The following is a 22,966-nucleotide window of genomic DNA, read 5'->3' as shown; positions in this document are numbered from 1 at the left end:
AAAAACTTAGCAAAGAAAAATCCAGATCCTGATGGATTAACAGCTGAGTTCTACAAGATATTTGCAGAAGACATGATACCAATACTCCTCAAACTCTTCAATTAAATTGAAAAGGAAACAATTCTCCCAAAATCATTCCTGGAGGCAAGTATTATACTGATATCAAAACCAGAGAAATATGTAACTAAAAAAGACAACCACAACCAATCTCCCTCACGGTCATAGATGCAAAAATCCTCAAAAAATTCTAGCAAACAGAATACAGGGAATCATTCAGATGTGAGAATACTCCAACAATTTTGGGGTTTAACCCCTTCTCGGAGACTTGATCTGTAAATATTTTCTCCTGTGCTGTCTGTCATATTGTCTTTTCTTTTGATAAACAAGAGCTTTGATAGAGTCCCACTTTAAATTTCGTTTTTTTTTTTTTTTTCTGAGATTTGATGTCATGAAACCATTGCCAACACCAACAGCAAAGTTTTTCCCTATATTTTCTTATAAGGACTACATAATTTCAGGTCTTATTTAAATCATCAATCTATTTTAAGACTGTGTTATGTATTTGTAAGAGGATTCCAAAGTCATTTTTAAGAATACTTACATTCAATTTTCCCAACACTATTTGAAGGGGTCACCCTTTCCTCATTGTATATTCACAGCATCCTGTGTATGAGTAGTTTTTCTACACATTTTGCATTAATTTCTGGGTTTTCCAATCTCTGCATTGCTTAATATTTGTATTTATATTCCAGTACCATGCTTTGATTATTATAGCTTTTTAATATAGTAGTTTGAAATAGAGATGTGCGATATCACCAGCATTATTCTTATTTGAGATCACTTTTAAATTCAGAGTTATTTGTCATTCCCTACAATATTTATTTATGTAAAACTTGTTTGAGACTGAGGTGATAGCTCCTGGGGCCAAGCACCTGCCTGGGAAGTCCAAGGACTCAGATTCGATCCCCAGTACCACATGTCATGCTGGCCTAAGAACAGTGGGCATGCCATGCTGGTCATTTAAACTGGGTGTGGTGTCATACACCTATAATTCCAGCACTGGAGAGGCCGAGACATGAGGATCACTATGAGTCTGATCTGCACAGTGAGGCATTGTACCAAATAAATAAATAAATAAATAAAATTGAAATTTTGGAAAAAAATTTCTTTGGAGTTTTGATAGAGATTGCATTAAATATTTAGATGCTTTATGTAGCATGAACATTTTCACAATATTAAGACTTTTAGTCTAGGAACAGCATGCCTTCTATTTGTATTTTCTTAATTTTCTTTTTTAAAGAGAAAACAAATTAGAATTAAAACAAAAATTTACACTGATATATAATTTCACTTAAAAAAGCAATACGAATTTCACAGTATTTGTTGTAATACATAGTGTTGTCTTCCAACCAGTTATTCATATTACCAGATATATGAATGTAAAATTGAAGAAAGAAAAAAAGAAAGAAATGCATAAGAAATTAAGAAGAGAAGAAGTCCATATAATTGAGAAAAGGAGACAAAACAAATTAAGCATTAACTTCTCATTTCCATAGACCAGGAGAAATGCACAGTACAGTTGTCCAAAGTATCCTGCTTACATACCTAGATAAATCTCTTTCCCCCACTCCCTCTCCCATTCTTCTGCTAAACTCTAACTCTTTTCATTTGAACAAGCTCATCCCCTTTCCCAGTATCTATTTGTGCTCGTCAGATTCCATTTTTCTCTTTCAGGTTCTCAAACTAAGAATAAAATATGATGTTTGCACATGTGGGTCTGATTTATTTCACTTAAGAGTTTGTTCTCTAGTTGCATCCATTAAGCAACAAACTCTCAAACTTATCCTGTTTTACAGATGAGTAATACTCCATTGCAAAAAATTACCACATCTTCTTTATCCATTCTTCAGTTGATGGGCATCTGGGTTGTTCCAAGGGTGTAGCTATGACAAATTGCCTGCTATAAACATGTTATAATATGTTATTACATATATGTCATAATACATGTTTATGCATATACCACTGTGGTATGAAGTTTTCAGTTCATGTTGAAAAATACCCAGGGGGAAAATAGCTGGCATGAATGGAATCTCCAATCCTAGCTTATTTTTTAAAAAATCATTTTATTGAGAAACATAGCAATGAGACAGTTTCAAAACTGATTACTAGCACAGTTTCAATAATTAATGCATTGCATATTGTTGTCTTAGTGGTTATTCATTGTACAAGATGCAGACATGATATCCTGTCCACAAAGATTATTAGAACAAATCTATTCATTGAATTAAGAAATTGCAGTTGTATATCTTACCTATTTTGAATATACAGATACAAAATGGTCTTTCATTTGTATCCCCGTTTTTTATTTAGTTTTTTCAGAGATAGGTATTCCACTGTCATTTAAATATTGTAGGTGTGTGAATTCAGCAAAATATTCCAATATAATCCAGTAGTCCATAAAATAGTGGGTTTTCTGTAAGACTGACAATGTCAGAAGATGTTAACTTGAGTCTTTTACAGCTCAGCATACTAATATGGCTTTACTTTTCATACTTAATTTTTATAGTTTTCTGCTGGATGGTTAAAACCAAGATAAAGCAAGATCTACAAAACAAGAAATGTAATGTCTGTATTTGACAAGGGCAGTTAAATCCCCTCAGGATTTATCCTGAAACCTGTACTGCACTTTGTAGATCCTTTGTTAGTGTCAGCCATGTGGATGAGTCACAGCCATTGCTTGACCAATTTGCTCTCTGTGAAAGCTGAAAGAATGTTTTCTCTCCATGTGACCCTCCTCAGGCATACTCTACATCATCGATCACTTTACTGTGTGACCCCATAATCTCTTTGATCAGAAAATTTGGGACACAACTGAGTTACAAGATGAACACACACTTCTCAGAGGATGAAATTAAAGAAGAAAATAAATACATGAAAAAATGCTCCACATAACTAGCCATCCATGAAATGCAAATTAAAACACGCCAAGATATCATTCCCCAGAAAGAATGGCTATCATAAAGAAGTCGACCAACAACAAATGTTGGAGAGGCTCTGGGGAAAAAGAAACCCTTCTCCACTGCTGGTAGGAATGTAGACTGGTGCAACCATTATGGAAATCAGTGTGGAGACTCCTTACAAAACTAGGACTGGAAAGCGAACAATGTGGCGAAGGCCGGGGAAAAGAGTGGCGGCAGCGGGAAGAAAGGCTTGAAAAGGAAAGCCGCTGTAGCAGACCCTCAAGAGGCTGCAGTCGCCGAGGATGGCGAGACGGAAGGCGGGGTCCAGCCCCCGAAAGCTACTGCCTTCCCCCCAGGCTTCAACATTTTGGAAATTAACAAACAGCGGCGACACTTAATGTTGATGCGGTGGAAACAGCAGCAGCGAAAGGAAAAGTTGACTGCTAAGAAAAAACTCAAAAGAAGAGAGAATCTCTTGGTGATAAGGCTCCACCAAAACCAGTTCCGAAGACTATCGACAACCAATGAGTCTATGATGAGACTACAGTAGACCCTAATGATGAGGAGGTTGCTTATGATGAAGCTACAGATGAATTTGCTCCTTACTTCAACAGAGAAACTTCTCCCAAGATTCTCATCACAACATCAGATATACCCCATGGGAGAATGGTAAAACTCTGCCAGCAGCTCTCAACAGTTATACCCAACTCACATGTTTATTATAGAAGAGGACTGGCTCTGAAAAAAATTATTCCACAGTGCATCTCAAGAGATTTCACTGATCTAATTGTGGTTAATGAAGATCGTAAAACACCAAATGGTCCAGCTGCTCATTTTAAAATAGCAGTGTTCATCTTTGAAAAGAAATTAAGAGAAGGGGCAAGGACCCAACAGAACATGTACCTGAAATAATTTTTGAATAACTTTACAACAAGGTTGGGTCATTTAATTGGACATATGTTTGCTTCTCTTTTTCCCCATAATCCTCAATTTATTGGAAGACAGGTTGCCACATTCCACAATCAGAGAGATTACATTTTCTTCAGATTTCATAGGTACATATTCAAGAGTGAAAAGAAAGTGGGAATTCAAGACCTTGGATCACGTTTTACCTTAAAATTAAGATCTCTTCAAAAAGGAACCTTTGATTTTAAATATGGAGAGTATGAATGGGTCCATAAGCCCCGGGAAATGGATACAAGTCGAAGAAAATTCCATTTATAAAGTACTATAGAAATAAATACTAGATTTTGCTGAAAAAAAAAGTAGGACTGGAAATCCCATTCAAGCCAGCTATCCTCCTAATGGGAATTTTCCAGGAGGAACTGAAAATATCATATATTGGTAATATATGTGTACTTATGTTTATATCAGCATGATTTCTGATAGCCAAATCTTGGAAACAACCAAGATGCCCATCACCTGAGGAATGGATGAAAAAGATGTGGTATTTTAATACAATGGAATATTACTCAGCTGTAAAGAATGACAAACTCAAAGTCTTTATATTTAAGTGGATGCCACTTGAAGATATACTTATAAATGAAATAAACCAGACCCACATGTATAAATATCACATGGTCTCCCTAGTATAAAAACTCAAAAGAAGAAATACAAATAGAAAAGTGTAACACAATTAAAAGAAAAGTGAGAACTTGAGGATTGGACAATTAGGAGAGGGTAAGGAGAAAAGCTGGGAAACAGGACAGGGACAAAGCCATACATTTATATACCCAAGATGGGCAAGGCAATGATCCTGAGAAAAATCAGCAGGTTTTTGAAGCTAGCAATTAGTAGATAGGATTCTCACCCTGACTACCTATACATGCTGATACCTTTGAACCAAGCAACTTCACTGAAGATAGCAATGTGTAATAGAAGGGTCACGCTTGGAATGCCTATCATTCTGGTCTTCTCAATACGTACTTCTTGTCATGACATACCAATTATTACCAATTCTTTATTTAGTTATTCTTTGTATAGGTTTCTGCATCTTCAATGCATTAATTTCTGCTCCAATCTTTATAATTTCCTGCCTTCTTTGGGCTTTGGGCTCTAATTTCTCTTCTGTTTCTAGGAGCTTGAGGTGCAGCATAAGATCACTTATTTTGGTGTTTTCGATTTTCTAATGTGCGAATCTACTGCTGTACATTTTCCTCTTAAGACAATTTTCATTGTATCCTGCAGGTTCCAGTTAAGTTGTTTCTGCTTTTTCATTTGATTGTAAATATTTTTTAATTTCTTCTTTAATTTCATCTGTGACCCACTGGTTGTTACGGAGTTTGTTCTTTAATTTCTATGTGTTTATGATGTTTTTGTAGTTTCTTTTGTCAATAAATTCCAGTTTGATTGTACTGCAGTCAGATAGTATACATGGGATAATTTCAGTTCCTTCACACTTACCTAAGAATGCTCCATGTGCTAGTATATGGTCTATTTTAGAGAAAGTCCTGAGTTCAGGTTAAAAGAGTATATATTCTATTATTGCTGGGTGAAACACTCTGTAAAGGTCTACTAAGTCAATTTCTTCACAAGTTTGGTTTAGTTCTGTTATTTCTTTGCTGATTTTTGCCTAGTTGATCTATCTCTTTGTGACAATGGTATGTTAAAGTCCCCCATTAGTATTGTGTTATTGCTTATTTAAATTTTCATGTCCATTAAAATTTGTTTTATATAGAAGGGTGTTCCTATGTTGGCTGCATATATATTTATAATTATCACTTCCTCTTGCAATTTCCCCTTAACAAGTATGTATTGACCCCTGCTTTTTTCTGATTTTCTGTGGCATGGAGGATTGCTTTCCATCTTCCACTTTTAGTCTGTGAGTTTCGTTTTGAGTTAAATGTGTTTCTTTCATGCAGCATGTTGTTGGATTATGTTTCTTAACCTACTCTGCTAGTCTGTTTCTTTTGATTAGTGGATTAAGGCCATTTACACTGATGGTCATAGCTGATATGTATTGGCTTATCTTTGTTATGTTATTTTCCTGCTATAGGTTCCATACTTTTTCACTCTTTTTAATTGCTTTCTCTGCTTGGTGGTTCCTTTCTTTGTTTCTTGAAGATGTGATTACTTTTGTCTCTTTCCAGAATAATCTGTCAGTACTCTTTGTAGGGCTGGTTTGATGATCATGCATTTCTTCAATTCTTTTTTGTCATGGAAGGATCTTATTTTGCCATTAAATTTGGTAAATAGTTTTGCAGAGTACATCAATATGGGTTTAAAGTTATTTTCTTTCAGAACCTGAAATACTTCACTTCAAGCTCTTCTTCATTTGGTTCTTTTTGTTGAGGAATATGTCATGATTCTATTGGCTTTCCATTGTAGTTGATCTGTTTTTTCTCCTAATTTTTTTTTTTTTTGAGAAGGGTCTACAGGGTGTTCAGGGTCTCACTACTAGATTGCATTAGCAGTGATCTGCCTGTTTACAGACCCCCAAGAGCTGGGATTACAGGTGCGCACCCCCACACCCAATCTCAATTACCATCTCAATGTGCCCTGGGGATGGGGCCAGCACAGCAGGCCTGGGGGTCAAACCTCTGGCCCCTATGCCTGCTTGTAGGCACTTTAATTCACTGAGCTATTTGGCCGGCAATTCTAAGGGCTTTTAATATTCAATTCTTTTGCCGAACTTCTGAGATCTTTCTTATCATGTTTCTAGGTGTAGATTAATTGTGATTATGGCTGCGTGGAGTTCTACATGTCTAGCTTAGCTGTATGTCAGTTTTGTTTTTCTTGTTTGGAAAATATTCTGCTAGTACTTCTGTAAATAGTCTTTTTATGTCATTTGTGCTATCACCTGCTTCTTTGTTGACACTATTATTTTTATATTATTGTTCTTTACAACATCTTGTTGCTGCTGAATTGCTATTTCCCAGTTCCTTGTTAGTTATAAGAAATCTATTATTTCACATTCATTAGCTGGAACACTATTTTAGGGGTCTGAAAGTCTATCTTAAGTTTCATTCAGGAAATTCTGCCAGCTTTCAATGGAATTCTCAATTTCCTGGATATCTGTTTGAATCTATTTCAAGCATTCTAATTCTTTTTCTGTATTATTCATTCAGTGTTTTCATCATTTTTATATTTCCCTCTATTTTTCTATCTATGTCTTCTCTACCTTTCCTGAGCAATTCTTTCATGATTATTTTCCTTTCTTTTTGGACACGAGAGATTATTTCTGATCTTATTTCTTCTATGGCCTGATAGACTTGTGTCTTTTCTTTAGTTTCTATCATTTCAGAGATTTCTACTGTGTGATTTCCAAGTTCTTGTATGTCTTTGTCTCCTGCATTTGTTCTAGGTAGGCTAAAGGCTTGAGAATGCCTTTTGCTCCTGCATTTTTACATTTTTTTTATGAGCAGAATATATTTATTGAGAGAAAGAAAACTCCTGTCGTAGAGAGGGACAGGAGGGGGGACCGAGTGGGTAGTCCCTCTTAAGTTTTTTGTTGTTGTTGTTGTTTGGGGGGGTTTGTTTTGTTTTTTTTTTAGTGGTACTGGCAATTGAACTCAGGACCTTTAGCTTGCCAGGCAAGCATTTATTCTACTGAGCCATCTCCCCAGCCCCATTTTTACATTTTTGAAGCTCTCAGTAATCACCCAGACAGAGTCCCACAGGCCACCCAGAGCCTGACAAAGCTCCTAAATGGCTCCGGGAAACCTACACCTGCTCACACTGGGCTGACAGATCTCAGTTCTCCTGCATCCCACAGGCCATTCAGAGTCCTCCTGCATTCTTGCAAGTTTGGACCAGCACCAGCAGAAGCTCCACATCTGTGCAATGGGGGATAAGAAAGGTCTGGGCTTACTGGAGTCCCACAGGCTGCCCAGGGTCTGCTAAAGTTCTTAAATGGTATATTAATTTCTTTCATTAATGTATATTTTAACTGTAAAAGTATCCTCATGGGTAGAGGAGTGGTTGCCTAGCTCTTGATCTTAGTTGGAACCATTTTGTTTTTCATAGTTATCTTAATATAGCAAGATACCTTCCTTCTACTCTCACAGTTTAGTCCCACTGGAGATATAACTAAGAATTTTTACTATAATCTACATCCTCTGTCCTCTTTAATTTTTCTTTAACTTTCAGACAACATATGGCCAACTTGCAAAGTAGCCTACGCTGCACTCACATTTGCAATCCTTCTTCCTTAACATTCCTGATTTCTGGGATTACTGTGGTGTGCTATCACACCTGATTTACTCTGAGATTTTTGAGAAAATTCAGAAAGTGTATTGTGTTTCATGAAATGCTTTACCAGCATTTACCAAATAATCTTTATGTCTTATTCAGTTAACGTATTGGGTCACACAGTGGATATACTGAACCATCCTTGCATCCCAAGGATAAAATCCTACTTGGTCATAATATATGATCCTTTTAGTGTGCTGCTCACTTCAGTTTGCTGGCTTTTGTCTATAATTTTTACATATGTTCAAGGATGTTGCCTTTTAGTTCTATAATGGCCTCATCTAGATTAGATGTCTCAGTATTAACAATCTACTAAAATTAGTTTATAAGCATTCATACCTCCTCAAATTTTTGAAGACATTTTGAAGTAATGGAATTAATATTTCTTTAAATATTTTGTAGGATTCAACAGTGGAGTCATTTTGTCTTCTTATTTCTTTGCTGAAACATCTGCATGTCCTGATTTCATTTCCATATGCTCTGTATGTCTATTTCAACTTTATATTCTTCATAGCTTAGTCTTTTTATGCTGTGTATAGTTTTCACTTTATCCAGTTCTTCCAAATTATTCAGGAATTTGTAGCTAGATTTTTTTTCCTGATAATCTCCTGTCCCTTTTTATTTTGTGGCCTTGGGTGTAATTGCTCTTCTTTTATTTCTGCTTTCATATATTTGAGTTTTTACTCTTTTTTTCTTATTCAGTCTAAGGGTTTCCTAATTCTGTAACTCTGTTCAAAGCCAGCTATTATTGTACAAGGTGTTTGGTGTCACTAGGACAGTAGCTTCAGTTAAGTTCTAATGTCTTAGACCTTTTTATTTTACAAAGCAAGAGACTTAACAACTTGGTAGTCTACTGAAAAGAGCAGTTAATGCTTAATTTTTTTATTCTCCTTTTTAATGTCTTATAAATTTTGCTTTACCAATTTTGCTTGCTTATAGCTGGTAATCTAAACAATTAATTTAAAGATACCATTATGCAATATAACAACCATAGATGAATTCCTATTGTTTGTTTATTGAAACTGTGCATCATTTCATTTTTTTCTTTTTTAAAATAATTTTATTGAGAAACAAACAGCAAGGAGACATTTTCAAAACCGATTAGTAGCACAGTTTCAATAATTAATACATTGCATATTGTTGTCTTCTTAGTGCTTATTCATAGTAAAAGATGAAGACATGACATCCTGTCCACAAACACTATTAATACATATCTTTCTATTCATTGAATTAAGAGAAAGTAGCTGTAAATCTATCCTATTTTGAATACACAGATACAAAATGGTCCTTCATTTGTATCACCTGTTTTTGTTCAGTTTTGTCAGAGATGGGTATTCCATTGTCATTTAAATATTGTAGGTGCATGAATTCAGAAAAATATTCCAATATAGTCCAGTAATCCATAATAGTAGTGGGTTTTCTGTAAGACTGACAATGTCAGAAGTTGTTGACTTGAGGCTTTTACATCTCAGCATATTAATATGGCTTTATTTTTTATACTTTGTTTTTATACTTTTCTGCTGGATGATTAAGACCAAGATAAGGCAAGACCTATATAACAAAAACATGTAACTTTTGTATCTGACAAGGTCAGGCAAATCCCCTAAGGATTTATCATGAAACTCTGTTCCGTAGTTTGTAGATCCTTTGTTAGTGTCAGCCATGAGTCTCGGCCATTGCTTGACCAATTTGTTCCCTGTGAAAGCCTAGAGAATGTATCCTCTCCAGGTGACTCTCCTTAGACATGCTCTACATCATCAATCACTTTCCTCTGTGGCCCCATAATCTCCTTGATCAGAAAATTTGGGACACAAGTGAGTTACAAGACGTTACAGTATACATTCTCCTATGTCCTGAGTCCTCACTGACCTTGAAAGGCTAAGGCCAAATGATAGCTGTTCTTGCAGCACTTCTTTTTCTCTAATTTTTGGCCTGCAAACTTGTTGTTAACCCTCCAGAAGAGAAGCTTATTATTATTACGCTACAACATAGGCAGTTGAGCTTAACCTCACTATCTGAATACCAAACATCTTAGACATAACATGGAACAGGTCTTTTCCATTAAGTATTGATATGTTAAACTTTAAGTCCCTACAGAATATGAAGGAAAAAAATTAAAACCTAAAAATTATTTTAAAAATAGGAATGAACAATTACATAATATTTTTACACAGAAATTTAGAAAACTAACCATATACAGCACTGTATCAGGACAGTCCTATGACATTTTTTTTCTTATCTCTTGTTTTCATTATTATCCTTTTTAAAAAAACAAAAATTTACTTGAGAGACAGTGTGGCAGTAACTGGTATGACACAACAAGTAGTACGTATTTGGAAGACCAGAATGACAGGCATTCCAAGCATGATCCTAGTATTACACATTGCTATCTTCAGTGCAGTTGTTTAGTTCACAGATATCTGCATATATAGTTAGTCAGGGTGAGAATCCTACCAATTAACTGCTAGTTTCAAAAACCTGCTGAAGATTCTCAGGATCTTTGCCTTACCCATCTTGTGCATATAAATGTATGACTTTGTCCCTGTCATGTTTCCTAGCTTTTCGCCTTGCCTTTTCTTCATTGTCTCATCCTTAAGTCTCACTTTCCTTTCAGTTATGTTATATCTTTCTATTGTATTTCTTCTTTTGAGCTCTTATACTAGGGAGACTATACGGTATTTACACATGTGGGTCTGGTTTATTTCACTTGTGAATATATCTTTTGCGTATCATTTCTAATGTGCTGTTTTTACTCTTTTTATTCACTTAAAAAAAGGAATGACAGGGGCTGGGGAGAGAAACCAGGAGAATAAGTGCTTGCCTGGCAAGTGCAAGGGCCTAAGTTCAATCCCTGGTTCTGCCGAAAGAAAAAAACTGTCTTTTATCATTGGTGACCTTGAAACAGAAACAAGGGCATGGAGAAAGGTCTTCTATGGAAAGCAACATGCAGGGCATGTGGAAAGCTTCAGGTAGGCAGAGGACACAGAGAAAAACTCTGCACCCTAGACAGTGCCTGGCAGTCTTGAAAGCACTACCAGATTAGTTTAAAAATCTGAGAGAGAAAAGAAAGATAAATAATATGAACAAGTGAAAATTTTCAGTTGAGACAAAAACTTAAAAAAGTTTTAAACTGAAACAGAGTAAAAACAAACACAAAAATCAGTGGTGAGAATTCTTTTGATGTATTTACATTGCTCAGAAAATCCAGCAGCTGAGTTATAAAACAGGAGAATAAACATGGTTCACAGAAATCATCTGAACTAATAAAGAATAAATTTTTTAAAAAGAAACAAGCATCTTGAAGCTAGGAGACCATCTGAAATATTCTAATCCAGTTAAACAGCAAGATTCATATAGTGAATATGTATATATATATATATATATATATATATATATGAATGGGAAGGAGAAACATTTGAGGAGTGGCCAATGATATTTCAAACCGAAAGAAAAACAGAAAGCTACATATTCAGGTAACAACAAAACAAAAACAAAGTGATCTATATAGAGACATATTAAAACACCATATTGAAAAAACCAAAAACTTTTAAAGTACCAATAGAAGAGTAAACACCACAGAAAAGCAGCAGCCAGAGCCCCAGGCTCCAGAGCAGCTGATCTGCAGAGCACTGTGAGGCGAAGCTCAGACGCTTCATGAATTTTCCAGCTTAAATGCTTCTTCACTTCACATTTCCCATTTCAAGTTTCATCAGAATATAACTTCAGTGTAAGTCAAGGAGCGCCTTTACTTGAGTCCAGATAATTTGTAAAGAACAGAGACTCATTGTTTTTCTGGAAGACTGGAAGCCCCAGACCTGCATGGGTGAGCGCCTTTCTCTCCTGCATCATCCCATCATGGCAGGTAGAAGGGCAAGAGTTCATGTGTGAGGGAGCGAGAGGGACCCTGTACATAGGGGCATCTGCAAACCATGGCACTATGCAAGCCACAAGCCCAAGGAGTGACATTTTTTAAGTATTTAAAAAAATAGAGCAGCCCCAAATCTATAGCCATAAAAAATCTTTCAAAAATTAAGCTGAGGCAAAAACATTTTTTATCCCCTATTTCCTCCTCCCTTGCCTGTGCCTTCACCTCTTGATCCCCTTCCTGTTTGACAAAGATCCATATTCCTACTGCCTCTTATCTCTTTTATCTTGCTCTTTTCTTTTGCTCTGAGTTTCTCACAGAAGAGAAGCCATGTGATATTTAAGGTTGTGTGTCTGATTTATGTCACTTAAGATTATAAAGATATCAGATTACAGAGCTATATGGATACTCACACTTATAGCAACACAATTCATAAGAATATAAATCTTGGAAATGGCCCATATGTCCATAAACAGACGCATGGATGGAGTGCGATGTTACATAAATTGGAGTACTACTCTGCCATAAAGAAAGATAAACTTGAGTCATTTGTAGGAAAATGGATGCACCTCAAGAATACACACTTTTAAAGTACATATGAAACATTTACCAGCTTAAATTACATCCTGGGCCATGAGAAATATAATAGCAAATCTTAAAGAATTATATACTGTGGCTACAGTCAAACTAAAAGGGAAATCAATTATCAGACAGTGTTTTTAAAATGAAAGAATATCTTTCTAAGTACACCCAGCATCAACAGAAATCACAAGAAACTTGGGGAAATATGAAAATGGAAACATTGAAATTGGTAGTACAAGTTCAAGAAGTCCTTAACTAGAAATACTGTACTTTAAAAATCTTGATTTGAAGCTGTATAGCTGGGGTATAACTCAGCAGCACAGCTCCTCTCTAGTAAGAGCAAGGTCCTGAGTTCAATTCCAGGTACCAAAAAAAAAAAAAAAAGCCATCAAAGCTGTATAATAAATTTCAATGTGCACCTCCCGCTTAAGACATTAAGAATCCATTACATTCAATGACTAAGGCTGAACATTTAGATAAATAGAAGAAAAGACAGAGTTCAGATATTGATCCATCTATTGACTTTAGGAGACATTTCAATCTGTGCAAGAGATAGTGTTGGAAAAATGAGCATACTACTGAAAAATATCTGTAGACAACTTGCTCTTTATCTTTCATCCTATCTAAAACAATAAGTTAAATGTTTCCTAGACATAGATGTAAAATCCAAACTGTAAGTTACACAGGGTCTACAAGAATACTCCAGATGACTCAGGTGTGATGGTACACAACTACAGTACAATGTTGGCACTGTGGGAGGCTGAGGCAGGAGAATCACAAGCTGAGGCCAGCAGGAGCAATTTCATGACTTGGAGAGTCCCTGTCTCAAGGTAAAATGCAAAGAATGGCTTGGGATGTAACTCAGCACAAAGGTGGAGAGTTGGATCCCCAGCATCTCAACTTGTATGCATGCACACACATGCAAGTGCACATACATGCCGATGACCCTTGGATAGAATGTCAGGTAGGATACAAAATCCAAACCATAACACACTAAAATCCAGGATTCCCACCATCACTTTTCCCCATATTGAATTGCATTTTTATATGTAATACAACTAAAGATATCACATATGGAAATTATGAGAGAAAAACAAAACTACAATTATTCATACATAATAGAAAGTTCACAGAGACATTTCAAAATGGAGTTCATAATGGAGCTCAAAAAGTGTGACAGGCATAAAAGCTACATTAAACACTAAGTTACACATATATGTGCTAGATGCTAGCCTGCATGCTAGATGCAAATTGAAATGTTCAAAGACAGTGATGACATTCAGAAAAATTAAAACACTTAAGACACTCAGGGATAAATCTAACAAAACGTTTTGGAGGCCTGTACCTAAGTGCTGTAGAGGTTCAGACAGGTGCCTTCAGCTGTGATTTACAGAGTGTGTGGCAGAGTCTGTTTCTTTGGGCCTGCACCAGGCCTCCTGAAGAGTGGGTCTGCCATTCCCTGGCCCAGAAGAAGCTGCCATACTTGCTCTGTTGATGTGTCCTGGTCTAGGGACTCAGGGACAATCCATTTCAGCCTCTCACCTGTTTCTTGCTGCCTTTTTTTTTCTCTGTCCCTCACATAAAAATGCTCTGATGGTGTTACTTTTCTCTCCCTGGGACAAACTACTCAACACCCAAAATTAAGGAAGGAAAGGTTTAGCTCACAGTCAGTGGAGGTTTCAGTCCATACTCAGTTGGCCCCAAAGCAGAGTGGCACATGGCAGAGGACAGCAGTTCAGGGTAGCAGAAAACAGCAAAACAGCAAGAGAAAATGAGATGAGTAGCAGTAACAATGGCCGCAGAGAGCGAGTCTGTCTCCCTGATGTTGCATTCAAGCTATCTACCCCAGGCTGGGAGTAGTTTTCACACCCATAATCCCAGCAGCATTTAAACCCATAATCCCAGCAGTACTCACACCCATAATCCCATAACTGGATCATGAATTAATCACAAAGTCTAGAAGTCTGCCCCATGACTACATGAGCTTCTGGGGGGACATGTAGACACAAACCATAACAGACGCAGAATCGGATCCTCTGGACTCACATCCTTGCAAGGACATGTGCCTGTCAGAGCATTAGCCTTACATTGCAAGTTCTTACTGGGATCCGGGTTTTTTATGTATCATCTTTATTTTTTTGCTTGTTCTAATTTTCTTTTTATTATAACATGTTTGCCATGTGATGATGGCATTTGTCGTGGAGTTCCAGAACCATAAACACAACACATCTCCATTCTTTTGTGTTCCTTTCCCCTCTTCTCCCTCCTTCCATCTCTTTGATAATTTTATTTAAACTTAGCAACATCCACAGGATATAAGAATAATTTGAATCTCTTTTTGTACATGACATAACTGATTCTTAGAATAGATAAGTGAGCCAAAGTCTCAGAGCTAATCCAGCCTCTGCAGAGTATTGCAGCAGTAGAATATGGGTTTTTGTTCTAATATCTTGTAGTAAGGAAAACAGGGCAATATTCAGCATCAAGAAACATTGCACTATTTTCACAAAAACCTTGTTACCAATTTATTTGAAGGGCATAGATAAAACAAAGTTTCACATGGGCATTGCTTCCTACAAAAGCAAGCTATTTTCAGTTTAGTCTTGTCATAACATAAAAACTAACAACACTGCTACTTTTCCTTTCCTTTGTTTTTTTTTGAGTGTTTTTTTTGTTGTTGTTGTTTTTTTAACATTTATTTACTCTGTGTGTGTGTGTGTGTGTGTGTGTGTGTGTGTGGCCAGCTCAGCCCACCAGGGGGCGCGGCTGGCTGGCATGTGGTGCTGGGGGATCAAACCGCGGTCCCTGTGCTTTGCCAAGCTTGTTCCAAGTAGGTGCTTTAGACCACTGAGCCATCTCTCCAGCCCCCCTTTCCTTTGTTTTTATTCTTATTTATAAAATATTCATTTGACAAATCAAGATTCAGTCTATTCAAGGTGTACAGTATCATGTACATACAGATTGAATGACAACTATCACAAATGGATCAGCCCATTCATGGCCGCCTGTGCTATGGGTTATAGCCCTGGAACTCGTCTCTTACCTCAAGAATTTCATATATTTTATTCCTATTGCATTTCCCATCCCCCACTCTGGAAACCATTTTTCTACTTTTCTTTCTTATGAGCTTAACATTTCTAGATGACACATAGTCATAGCAATATGTGTCCTCGGGGTATGGTAGCATCATTGATTTCAAGAACCCCATCTTGACAGTTTAGCATGGCTAAGTTTAGATTTTCAGCATGGCTATTCCCTGATTATATTAAGGTACAGACTAAGCATTCTTAGGGTGTCCAGCATTTATCCTCTACGATGTTGCCACCCCCAAGGAATTCCAGAACCACGAACTGTTAACCGTGTAGTTAAAGTGAGGTCAAAGTGATAACAACACAGCAGCTCCCTTTATTCACGAGGGCTGCATTCCGAGAGCTAGAGGGACACCTGCAACTGGGTTGTACCAAGCTGTCAGCACAGGGGTGATTGGAAGATACAGTGGATGTCTGCATCTTAAAACTTACTACAACAGAAATAAACACACCAACAATGATGGGATAAATGTGTTTGAAGCAAAAAGTATTTTGAGGGGGACTAGTATCAATGTGTCTTTTGTTGAGTATTCTGAAGGGAAACTAATTTCAGTGTGTCTTTCACTATGAGACATTTTTAAAATGTAAACATTTACTGTAATCTGACTATACTTTACATATCATTTTTCCTACATATATATGCTGATAATGAGGCTTAATTTATAAGTTAGATTCAGTGAAAAGTAACAACGACAATAATAAAATGGGCCAGGGAGATAGCTCAGCAGCATAAGCACCTACCTGGCAATGGCAAGGTTCTGAGTTCAACCCCTGATATAAATAAATAAATAAATAAATAAATAAATAAATAAATAAATGTAATCATTATAACTTACACAGTTTGAGGAATGACAATTTTTCCTTCTTCATGGTTTCATTGATTTTTATTCAAGCTCAGCATATGATTTATATTTTCTTATGAAGTAAAAAACTTTCATGTTTTACTTAAAGGCAGAACTTCACTGTTTCTTTTGGAGTATCAGAGTTGGCAACATCAGTTGTTCTTCTTGGTCCTAATTAAGTAAAATAAGTTACTTAAACACAGGCACTCCTCGTCCATGATGGTCAGTATTATGTTCTGGGTGGATGCTGAGCAGGGCCTCTGCGGTGGAGACACCAGGCAGGGTGGTGAGTCACATCCCAGGCATGATGGAGCAGGATGGAAGGAGGTATTTTCAATCATGCTGCTCATCATGGAATGGAATTTGAAATGTATGCATTGATGATTGCTGGAATTTTTCATTTAGTATTTTCAAACCATGGCTGACCACAAATAAATGAAACTAAAGAAAGCAAGAATGCAGATAAGAAGGAGCTATTTTCTCTAACAGTCTTTGATTATTGATTCTCCAACCTATTGTTACTGGTGCTACTCTACCAGACTACTAGAAATACAAAAATAACTAAATAAATAACTATAGTCGAGTCTATAGCTGAGTGGGACTTGAATTTCAATTATTTGATACATTTTAGAGCAACTGGCAGATTAATGTTGCTTGAGTTAGTAAACCATCAAGTACTATAAAGTTCAGTGACACTTTCTCATCAATTAAATTATACCAATTAGAAAAAGATTGTATTGGTATAAAATAACAGGCTGATTTTTTCTTTTATTAATTACAAAAATAACCACAGATACATTAGCACTTCTGAAATGCTTTCTAACAAGATCATTATTTTAATCACCCTCCTTTGAACTAGTAAATTATATAAAGAACAATAAATTTTATCTTTTATTAAGGATCTGATCTTTATGTTATTGTTGTTTATTGAATGTAAATAAAATCTTTAATTGGTGGTGATCTTTCCCTTTGAATGTCAGAAAATCCATTGTAAGTCTGCAGAATGGTGTGCTCTACCCCCTCTAAACTCATTAGACTTCCTTTCACCTTAATCCCTTACTTACATAATTTCCAAAACAAACTGTTTTATGAGGTTTATAGCATCTGTATAATACCTCAGTAATAACACTTTTCAATCATTTATTTATTATATCTATAGTTTGTCCACAGAATTAGTTCTAAAATTCTTGAGGACTTATTTTGGAGGAGGGGAGCATTAATGGGAACAAAATACTGTAGCTAGCAGGTGAGTTATTTTGCTTGTTTGCATGGGCGGTCATTAATGCTGACATCTCAACTTCACTGGTCTTGCCAGATCACTCAGTTGCCTAGTTTGAGTTCCAGTTTGCAATCTTCCTGCCTTAGCCTACCTGCATCTAGGACTACAGGTCTGCACCACTATACCTGGCTCACTGTTGACCCTTAATTTAAGGTCATCATGTCAGTGGCACCAGCTTCTTCCTTGTCTCAGATGAGCCATCGAACCATGATTAGATCAATGAGAGATTCCATGTGAGGACTGCCACTTTGTGTAGTAATATATTTCTGTTTCTTTTTTATGTAACACATTCCTTGATTAGCTTATAACTTGCTTAACAATGGTTTTGGAGATACATAAAGGATTTAATTGCCAGCAACAGAATTAGTAGACTTTACCAAGTTCATGATGTACAGCAAATTATAACTGTATTTTACTTATATCCCCTTCCCTTCAAAAAATAGTGTTTCAAGATGTGTATGTAGCACACGCCTTTGCAGTCTGAACACTCTGGAGGCAAGAGGATCTCACGTTGGAGTCCAACCTGGACAGTCTGGAGATTCTCAAGATCGCATGTTAATTTATAGTATCTTTTTTCACATTTCTAATGGTACTGCAGATTTAGATATTAACCCCTAGCTATAGTGAGCCTATGTTTTTTTTTTTTTTTTGTGGGTACCTAGAATAGAATGCAGGAACAACTTGTACTTGCCAGGCAGGCATTTGTGCCACTGAGCTACCACCCCAGCTCGTGTTTTTTTCGCAACACAATATATTCTTCTTTATAAACCCTGAAAATTAAATCCTTTCTGAGATTTTCAAATAGCCAGAATGCTGTTCGTATATTCATTTTTCCCTGTTAAAGGAGTAGCATTGATTTTCTTGCTTGAGTTCTTGACCAGTGACTATCAACCCAAGCTTTAAGAATTACTTGAAGGATTTTCAAAATTACCTTTACCTGGTCTCCAACTTTCACAAGAACTGAGTAAGTAGTTGGACCTAGAACAAAACAACATTTTTAAGAGACTCCAAATGATCCTAGTATATATCCAGGACTGGAGATTACGGGGAACACCTTCAGGTATGAACTTTAAGCTCTTCTGAAACAGCTGGGATGAAGAGATCAAAGGATGAAAGCATAAGAAGCAGAGGGGATGGGTCCACTTCCCCTTGTCATAAATTTTTTCTGTCACATACTTTATTATAGTCTTACTGTATTTCATTGCTCAATAAATAGCATAAAAGGCTCAAATGTATCTAGTTTCCCTTTCATCCGTGATGAATTTGTCTTCTCATACAATTCTCTCTACATAATCTTATTACTTAATTGGCGTGGTCCAACTGGTCACACTGACAATTCATGATTTTTTCATGTATTTGGGAAATAAAATAATTTTGAAATAAGCTAACAAATTTTCTTTCTTTTGTTGTTATTTAAAAAACCCCAAAAGTCATAATATCAGCTTTTTCTAGAGCTAGGATCTCTCTATGTAGTTCACACTGATCTTTAACTCACAATGTAGTCCAGGCTGGCCTCAAATTTGTGGTGATGCTCCTACCTCAGTCTTCCATCAGCTGGGATTACAGGCACCTGTCAGTGCACCCACACTCAGTATTTTAATATTTAAATTAATTTGTACATTCTTCTACAGTGCAGATATTAGAGTGTAGACACAGCGTTAGGTGCAGCTGTTTCATAAGTTTTGTGGGTGGTCATTGATTTAAACTAGTCTTTTTCAAACCAAGATGGAGTGTATGGCCACAGCTGAGCCTCAGCCAACTACAGGAGGTTCAGTAACCATTTAACCAGTAAGTAATTAAGTTGTCACTATGCATCAAGCTTGTTTTGTAGAAATGCTGCCAGATTATGCTATTGGGGAAAGTTCTCAGAACCTGTTCTGCTTTGGGGAGTTGCCTGATTTGAAAACTGTTTTCGTTTTGTTTTGTTTTAATTGCTCAAGTAAACTCTGCTGGATTTAATTGGCCTAGGGAATTTTCCTTTGTCTGATTCTTTGTAGTTGGCAGGACCCAAAGCAGAAGCTCAGCAGCCCCTGGAAGCATCAAATAAGCAGGCGTGGCAACTCCTGAGCTCCCCAGCTTGCTGTCTTCTTGCCCTACCTGGAGATCATAGGTGAGTTCTTTTTGCAATTCCGAAGCTTCGTGAATTTGTATTTTGCATTTTCTGAGTATTTGGGTGAGGTGTGTTCCTAAGTCATGGCAGAAAGTGAAGTAAGTTCAGTAGAATTAAGGTGACTGGAAGATGGGGCATCGTGGACCCAGCTGATGGAGGGCGATGCAAGCTCTCTTCCCTCCAGGGTAGTTTGTGCTGTACGAGAACAGACAGCTATGAGGGTGCCTGGTGGCTGCCTCGGTCTGACCGATTGTGGCTGGGAACCTGAGAAGGTCAGCTGATGGCTGAATCAATTCCCAACAGCTGACTTCATTTGTTCTGTGCCTGAGAGCAGGAGGCCTGTGGCCCAATCAGCACACTGGGTGGGCTGCCCGTGCCCTCCACAAGCAGTTTGGAGAGTGAGCCAGTGCTCCCCAAAGTCCAGGCTGTCTTTCTGGAAGTACGGCTTCACCGAGGCCATGCTGATGTATCTACTTTTTCTTTTTTGTATTTTAGGGAAGGGTCTACAGTGTGTTCAGGGTCTCACTGCTAGATTGGACTCATAGTGATCCACCTGTTTACAGCCTGCCAAGAGCTGGGATTACAGGCACACGACACCATACTTCATCTCAATTGCTGTCTCAGTGCTGGCCAGGGGCAGGGCCAGCATGGCAGGCCCGGGGATCAAATCCCTGGCACCTGTCAGGTGCTTTAATCCTCTGAGCTTTTTGGCTGGCCCTGATATCTCTACTTCAAACACAGAACGCTCCACCCTGTCTTGTTTCATCTGTGGAAGTCTCAGCTCAATGTCTTCCCTCACCCTGGCCTCCATGACTTCTGTGGGACCTGGGTTAGGAGGAGGTGTTCTCAGCAGCGAATGGACTTTGCTTTCTCCACTTTTGGTGCCCAGGGATATCATTTGTCCCAGACCTCTGATTTTATCTTTAGCCTTCCTCTCCCCTGCGCACAGTGCTAAAGGAGACTGGCGTCCTAGCCTAGACTGTCTGGTCTACTGCTTACCTCATCCATTCCCCACTCAGCTTTGTCCCCCAACAGAGCCCATGAACCTGGAGCAGCTTCAGTCTTACTATCTCAGTCTATTTTCTAGCAAGGGAGTTCAGGTACTGGCTGGCAGTACCGACCCTAGCATCAGGTCAGTGCCCGGCTTCAGCCCCCTTCTGATCTCTTCCTTGAAAGACTGTGGGTTTCATCAGTGGCTTGGTTTCTGGACCTGAACTGTGTGAGTAGGAAACTCTTCCCTATGGCCACAGATTCTGAACTGTGTCCCAGCAGAGAAACTATATCTCCAGTGACACTTCAAACATTGGCCCCAAGGTGATTCCCGGTTGCCCCACCCTGCCTTGTTCCTCTTAATATTTCGTCACAGCACGGCTCTGTCTCCACATCTGAAGTGAGAATTAAGCTGGTGAGAATGGGACATGGCGTTATTGTTATCACAGGCTCTGGGCTCTGTCCTGGCAGGAGAAACTGCGAAGCCCTGCAGTGCTCCAGACAGAAGCATCTCTGCACTGGGGCTGGGCACAGTATCCTGGGATCATGGGAGGCTTTGCTGCTTATTCTAGCTTTCCATTTTTCTTTGCTTTACCTGTCAGCCGATCTATTGAAGTTGTGTTCCAGGTATTGGTGCCTCTACCACCTCCAGTAGCCACCTTCTGACTTACTTTGTATTTCGGAGCTCTCCATTGGTTCTGCTGCTGCTTTTATGCCACCATGATTGCCCTCAAATGTTGTGCAAACGATGTGCATTTAGAATATATCATGGGAAGTTACTCATATATTACAGCAAGGCATATTACCACGATTTCTGACCCACTCATGTTGCAAGAACGTGAAGTTATTCTGAACAATGACAAGAAAATGGACAAGTAAGGTAAAAGGGTGAAAAGCCATTGTAGAGCAGCTGAAAAGCGACTGCTGAGCAGTGTTGGTTTGCTATTTTGGTATCTTACTGAATTTTGCCCTTATTAATTTTTATAATGATGTATTTTACACTGCGTTACATTTACATATGAGTTACATAATGATGAGTTGTACATTTAAGAGTTTACTTGTAGAAGAACAGAAAATTGATATACTTAAAATGAAAACTTAAATGGAAGGAAAGAGAAAACAATAATTTGCATGTTTCATGTACTGGGTGGACTCAACACATGAAATTTCATGTAAGTTACGATAATAGTCATAAATAACTGCTTATACATAATAACTGCTTATACAACTGCATGAGAATTGAGTGTTCTGGCCAAATTGGTCAATTAGATTGAGCATAGTAATTTAATTTGGAAGGCATTCCTATTCAAAATGCAAAACAAATTTAAAAAGTGCTTTTGGTATGCAATCTCTCCTTGCTCGTGACAGATTTGGCCCTCTACCTTTGATTTTAAGAAGTCTACTTCATGCTTTATACATTTGCATTCACAGATCATCTTTTATATCCTATGTTCAAGCTTGCAGACATTTGGTGTCTGCTCTTTCTGGTAATTGCCTGGAGCCCAATTACATAATTGCAGCGGCATCAGCACGACTGTAAAGCAAAGTTGGTTTGATATTTGGGTATCTTTTTAAAATTTGCCCTTCTTAACTTTTATAATGATGGATTTTTCATTTAAGAGTTATTACTTGTGATAGAATAGAAAGTTGATATATTTAAATTAAAAACCTAAATTGGTGTTCTTACTATTTATTTATCTTTCTTTTTCTTTTCTTTTTTTTTTAACTCAGGACCTTGTGCTTTTCAGGCAGGTGCTGTGTTGCTGAGCTATATCCCAGGGTCAATACTTATGTTTTTATTGTTTTGAATCATAAAAAAGCAAAGTTAAATATATTTTAAGAAATCTTGAAAAAGAGAATTTTGAATTTATGTATAAAAGTGAGACTCATTAGGAGTTTTGTATTATTATTTATCTCTGGTAGTGAAGGGTTTAACCCTAACCCACGTGCATCTGTCATTGGAATAGTAGGAAAAAATACACTCTTGGTGGATCCTCTGTTATTATGGGAGCCTTCTTAGTGTTTATAAAAGATTATTGATGTGAAGTTCTTTGATGCT

General features: G+C 37.4%; 1 pseudogene; it reads left to right on the top strand.

The window, feature by feature from the left end:
• Window positions 1-21,573, top strand: part of LOC101566446 — a 40,778-nt pseudogene extending 19,205 nt beyond the window's left edge.
• The last annotated feature ends 1,393 nt before the right edge of the window (window positions 21,574-22,966 follow it).

This window comes from Octodon degus, unplaced genomic scaffold (genome assembly GCF_000260255.1).
Source record: "Octodon degus isolate 3935 unplaced genomic scaffold, OctDeg1.0 scaffold00075, whole genome shotgun sequence".
In the NCBI taxonomy this organism is placed as follows: domain Eukaryota; kingdom Metazoa; phylum Chordata; class Mammalia; order Rodentia; family Octodontidae; genus Octodon; species Octodon degus.
Note: the sequence above shows the minus strand (reverse complement) of the source record. Positions and strands in the feature narration are given on the sequence as shown.